Raw genomic sequence first — 6,655 nt, forward strand, 5'->3', positions numbered from 1 at the left:
CTGCCATCGAGTGGGGTAGTGCTCCCAGTGAGACCAGACGAGCAGACACCGCCGCCCGGCCTTGGCTGTGAACCCACAGGGCCGGGAAGTCACTGTGCAAGGAGTGAGCCTTTGGTTGGCCACGGTGCTCTCACTGGCTGTGTGGGAAGCCGGTCACTAGGCCTTTCTTCCTGGTCTTAGTCTAGCTCTGAGGAAGCCTGTTCCGCATCATGACACACACGCCTCCACTGACAGGTGGGTGTGGCCACACACGAGACGCACTGCCGGGGCTCGAACCCTGGTCTTCTGCGTGGAAGGTGAGAATTCTACCTCTGAACCACCACTACCATTAAAACCCAAACCTGTGACCAGTGCAGTCAGAGCTGATTCACAGTGAGCCTAAACACATCCCAAACTGCCGTGGAGTCCATTCTGACCCACAGCGCCCCTAGGGGACAGAGTGGAACTGCCCACAGGGTCTCCAAGGCTGTCATGGTCACAGAAGCAGACGGCCTCATCTTGTCCCATGGAGTGGCTGGTGGGTTTGAACCACTGACCTTTCAGTTTGGAGCTGAGTGCTTTAACCACTGCATAGTCAGAGGGTCCCACACGTGTTCCCACCCCAAACTTTAAGGACATCTGATTGCATAGAGATTGGCATGGCCTGTGCTCCCTCCTGGGGAAGGGAGGGTGCTTTGGCCTGTGCTGTCCATCAGCCCCCTTGCTAATGGCCTGTGGCGTCATTCAGTGGAGCCCAGCTCCTGCAGGAGTGTGCCCTCTAGCATCTCTGCTTAGTAAGTGTTCCCCTCACCTCTTCTGGAACTTAGTTCTGGCCGACTCAGTGCAAACCCCAAGCACCCAGCTCCTGTGGGGTGGGCTCCCACCTGGGCACCCCTGCATGTGTGGGAAGGACTGTGGCCCCCAGGGTTCGCAGGGCCTGGTTTTTGAGAAGGTGGCCGCCAGGCCGTTTTCCCGAGGTGCCTCTCGGTGGACTTGGACTCCCAGCCTTTCGGTTGGCACATGAGCCGTTTGTCCGCTGCAGTGACCTCAGCACCCGTGAGGCGTCCGCATGACGGCAGGCCTAACCGCAGGAAGCCAGCACAGGCTCCTGGCAGTGCGTGTCGGTGGTTAGTTCAGTTTGGAAAGATGATGTGCTCCCCGAGAGCCCAAGTGTCCAGGAGGCTGCGCGTGGCTCTCCCACTCTGCTGGCCGGGCCTCTCCTGGACATGTCCCAAGGCCTCCTGCACGCGCTGTCTGTGTCCCCCCAGAGGGAGCCGTCGGCGACGCCATCAGTAGGCACGCTCTGCGGCCGCCTGTCTGCTCCATGTCTGCTCTCTGTGGACGCATCCCGTCCGCATTTATCTCCGCGACATCTGAAGGAGGAAGCCCGCTCAGGCCTGCTGGGCAGGCGGCTGCAGTCAACTCCCGTCCCACCCTGGCGGCTGCCTCTGCCACCCCCCACCTTCATCAGCCGCCACCCGAGAGCAGCGCTCGGTCCCTCAGCCCCCTCCCTGCTCACATGCGCGTCTCTGGGCTGGTTTTCCGAAGGTCACCAGTAGATGGACCGATCAGTAGATAACTGATGAGTAGATGGACTGCTGAGTGGATTGACAGGAAGATTCACCAATAGGCAGGCATCTGCTGCAGAGCCGACTGACTCTCGGAGACCCTGTGTCCCCTGGTCCCGCGCCCTTGCCATGATCACCAGCGTGTGTGAGTCCATTGTGGGGCCAACTGTGCCAGTCGCTAAGGGTCTCCCCACCCTCACTGGCCATGATGGTGAAGTAGAGGCCATGGCCCTAGGGCTGGTGGAAACAGCGCACCGTGTGTCCCGTGGGAGCGTGGGCCCCTGGGAGTGCCCACTGTGTGCCGTGACCCCGCGTTCTGGTTTATCCCTGCTTGGACCCACACTTCCTCCAGGCCAGCACCAGCACCCACAGAGCAGGCAGCGATGTCACAGGACTCAGCAGGTGAAGAGCCCAGGACCCTTCTCCTCGGTAACAGGACCACAGTCCCTGGGAGTCCGGTTTGCTGCCTGGGGTCCATGTGTGACGCGACCTGAAGTTCCTTCAGGGGTGTGTGGTGCCAACTTGGGTGATGTGAACACTAGGCCCTGGGGCCTCTGGCTCAGGAACAATGAGCAGAAGCGGAAAGGCGTGAGGTGTGCCCGCTGCCCACCCTCACCCCTCCTCCCAGTCTGCTCCCGGAAGCGCCTTCCCGCACTCGGTGACGCGGTTTACCAGCGAAGTGACAGGCTAGGAGTCAGGTTCAGGAAGGCTCAGGACACAACTCTTGGCTCGAGCCCGCCTCCCCTCTGGCCCTTGGTTTCTCTGTCTGGCCCCGGGCCTGCTCGGGCAAGTGTTACAAAGCCTTTAGCTCTGCTGACAGGTGCACCCACTGCCAGCCAGCCTCCTGCCCAGAGGTACTTGGCTTTCTCACTCCGTGGGCTGGGAAACCCACAGCTCTGTCTCGTGCCAGCCTCTCAGGCCTGCCACCTCTGCTCTCTGCCGTCTCAGCACAGGGATCTCGGGTCCAAGGACACGCGCCACTCCTGGTTCTCTCATGTTGACAGTGAGGTCCTCCTTCCACCTTTGGGAGGGCTCATCTAAGCCTAGCAGATGGCCAAACTGACCAGTCCCCAGTTAAGGTCCCCTTCACCTTATTTCCATGGTGGCACCCCCGCAAGGAGGCCATGCACCTTATTTACATCATTAGCATGCTCGCCAATCCTCTTGGTGGGCCACGGGCACCGTACGTCTATCTGCTCAGTTCCACCCAGTCACCCAGTGGGCGCCACGAAGACCGCAGCTAGAAGAGTCATATTAAGTAACTCACGGCACCATGGACTGTGACGAGGAGCTGGGTGTGTCCACTGCCCTCAAGTGTCCGGTCCACTTCAGGACGCTGGCGGCTGGCAGACTGTGCCTGGACCCGCAGAAACGCACCAGGTAGGCGGGATCCGTAGAGGATTTGCTGTCCTCAGCTTTTCATTGCTTCTCCAAGTTGCTTGTGTTATGGATAAGCCAAGGCCCATTCCCACGGACATGCTGAGCTCTGGCTTCTGCTGGTCCTTGCCATCCTGCTGTGGTCTGGTCTTGTTGCTGCAGAATTCTGCCCAAAGCCATTTGCAAACTCTGCCTCCTGTTGGCAGAGGGCAGAGCTTGGCTGGGCGGACGGTGGTGTCCCTGCCCACCGGTGCGTGGCCTCGATGTCCCTGTGTGGCTCCATGTGGACCCACGGGCTCCATCTGGGGATCTGGCCAAGGCAACGCCTCAGCACCTCAGTCAGCTGCCAACTGGGCTGTGACGGGCATCCAAGAAGGGCATTTGGTTCTTCCTGCACTTCCTGTGGAGACTTCCACTGCCGACAGCATGGATTTGTCTCTGTCCACTCCATTTCCCCGACTATAGTGTGGTGTTCTTGGCTGCAGCCAAGACTCTACAGGTAGCCAAACCCTCCCCTGCGGGCTTGGCCCTGACTCCTGTTCACTGCTGAAAAACAGGCCTGGCCCACCCGTGGCATCTTCCACCAGATTCTACTCGCTGAAGGTGGATTGAAGCTGGGTCTCAGCCAAGTGCCCTTGGTCTAGGAACTCCCACCTGTGACCAAGGCAGCTGCCTCGGCTCTGCTGGAGGGGAAGCGTTAAGAATGGGCCACAAACCAAGGGGGAAGGAGGGCCTCAGGGGTCTCCCAGCAGCACTTTGGGCAACAAAGCAACTAGCCCCGTCTGCTCCCAGCCCCCTCCCTCCCCCGGCTCCCCCATCTGCACTCTGAGTTTATTGGGCTATTTCCTCGCTAGCCCAGCGTTTCCTCACACCACCCAAGACAGGATCGTATTTCTGGTCTCAGAATTATCTCATGCCCTTCCATGATGGTTGTGGTAGTGGGAAGGCCCCTAAGATGGAGCCCAAGAGTTCTGGCCCTGGTTATTCAAACACTGGCCTAGCTTCCCCGGTGAGAGTGTGTGAATGCAGTTGACACCCAAGCCAGTTGATCTTCAGACACAGGTGTCCTTCCGAGGTGTGGCTGGTGGGTTTGAACTGCCAGCCTTCTGGTCAGCAGTCAAGGGCCTTAGCACTATGCTGTCAGAGCTCCTGCCCAGTGCAATATGTCATCTGATGTCCTGACTGCTGCTTCCATGGGTGTCAATCGTGGATCAAAGCAGTATGGAATCTTTGACAACTTCAGTCCATTTATCGTGATGCTGCTTATTGGTCCAGTTGTGAGCATTTTTGTTTTCTTTATGTTGAGGTGCCATCCATACTGCAGACTGTAGTCTTTAATCTTCACCAGTAAGCGCTTCAAGCCATCTTGTGCCACTGTTTGCATTTGGTTACTGGTCAAGCACAAACTGTCAGTGCCACCAGAGACCTTCGGAGTTTATTGAAACCCTCTGTTTCTGCTAGCTTCCTCGGATACCTCTCCAGAGGTGTGTGGGGGGCACCTCTTGCTGTGGCCAGGTATCTCACTGACACCTGAGGGGGAGGGGCCCCCTGGCTGTTGGGCGGGGAGTTCTGCCCTCACTAGGTCCCACCTCCCCTCCTGGGGGGCGGCCATCTCACTGGTGACCCCCATGTGGCCTCAGCTTGCACCAAGCAGAGGTGGTGTTGCTACCTCTGGGGAGTGGTGTCAATCCTGCTGCTCAACTAATGCTCAACTTGATGATAGACGCTTTGGCACCAATCAAGCAGGGACACGGGGCGGGGGTGCCTCGTTACTGCTGGGGTGTGAGGGTTAAAGAGAAGGCCCCCACTAGTCTTTGAGGCCTTTACCTATAGAGCCCGTGGCTGGCTTTGTTCCAAGTCGGCATCTTCTTGAGCTATGAATCATCAGGCTGAGTAACCAGGTAAATTCTTAGCACCCTTGCCCTGTGCTAACCCCACAGGACTGACCCCCTTCCAGGCCTCCACATTTGCTTGTGTACAAAGTCCAGCTGCAGACTGGGCAAAGGTCAATGAGCTTCTCCACCTTCTTGGAGGGGCATCTCCAAACCCAGGACATTCTGAGTAAGAAAATAAATGATGATCGGTATGGATTTGAACCTGTGGATCAAGAGCCCAGGAGTCCATTCCAATAAAAATAAGCCAATGAGTAAATGAGGAAAAGAAAGAGAAGAGGAATGACCCCACGGGAGGAGAGGGAACAACCCCGCGGTGGGAGAGGGAATGTGTCGGTGTGACCCCGCGGTGGGAAACCAAGGACGTGTGCACGGAATGGGAGAATCGTAAGCCCACCACAGGGCAAGAATCCATGGTGATGACCAGTGCAGGCAAGAGTCATACATCGACCCTACAGTTAGTGGGCAATCGAAGAGCGGTTGACTAGCTTCAAAGCGTCTGTCATGCAATACCCACTAACTACGGTGGGATCAATGGTAGCTTTATGATGGAAAGACCTGCAGGTACCACCGTCACGGAGTGATCAAAGGGACCTTCACAGAAGTGGGTGAATGCACATCACGGCTTCTGATATGACTGAGGACACACTGTCACACTTCTGGGGGGTTGGTGCCAAAATGCACGTGCAGACCTAAAGAAAGGGGCTTTGTAGGGAAGCACTGGTCATTGTGCTTTGAAGGTGTCCAGGTCATAGAAGAAAACCACCTGAGGACCTGGTCCAGGTTCCAGGAGATGAAGGAGATGAGGTACCTCGGTGAGAAGCGGCCCTAGATTGGATGCTGGGCTGCAGCAGGCCTGAGGGTGTACTTGGTGACTTCTAAAAAAGGCCTATAGATTAAAAAAATGGGTTGTTTCTGCGTTAGTTTTGTGATTTGATAATTGTGCCACGATAGTTAAGGAAGGCAATGCTGTTAGGCGACATTGGGTCGATTCTGACTCATAGCAAACCCATGGACAGAGTGGAACTGCCCACAGAGTCTCCAAGGCTGTCAATCTTCACGGAAACAAAGCCCAAACCACACCCACTGCCGTGGAGTCCATTCTGACCCACAGCGCCCCTAGAGGACAGAGTGGAACTGCACACAGGGTCTCCAAGACTGTCAGTCTCCATGGTAATGGATCACCTGGTCTTTCTGCCATGGAGCTGCTCAGTGGGTTCAAACCACCGATCTTTCAGTTGGCAGCCAAATGTTTAATCGCTGGGCCACCACGGCCTCTTGTGTGAGGTGTCACATTTGGGAATTGATGTCTGAGTCCGTAGTAGTTCTTGTAGTGTTCCTGCAGCTTTTTAATGAGTCTGAAATTATTTCAAAATGAAAGGTTAAGGAAACGAACCCTCAACGGAAGGTGAGCCTGGAATCCTCTTCACTGTAAGCCCCTCAGGTTAGAGACTTCGTGGACATCCCCCTCACTGAGTCCCACACACTCCAAGGGGGGCGCGGCCCTCACTCATCTGGCCCAGGTATTTTTTTAAAAAAATACCTGAGATCCTTTCTTTGATAAGCGGTTTGAGCTCAAGACTAACCATTGGGAACGTGTTTTATGAATTTTCACGTCTGTGCGGCTGTGTTTCTCTTCCTTCCTTAAACTTCCAGCTTCCCTGTCTTGTAGCCCAAGGATAGGGCCTTCAGGATGAATAAGACCTTGAAGCCATGATAAGATCTGGACACACTGACCAGAATCAAAGTGCTGGAAGGTTCTGTTCAGACTTCAGTTTAACACCTGAGTGGCCGAGCCTTGCGGGGTTAATTACCCATCAGGCCGTATTGTTTGTGGAC

Source organism: Orycteropus afer, unplaced genomic scaffold (assembly GCF_000298275.1).
Source record: "Orycteropus afer afer isolate SDZICR_OR568_19922 unplaced genomic scaffold, OryAfe1.0 scaffold00574, whole genome shotgun sequence".
Lineage (NCBI taxonomy): Eukaryota > Metazoa > Chordata > Mammalia > Tubulidentata > Orycteropodidae > Orycteropus > Orycteropus afer.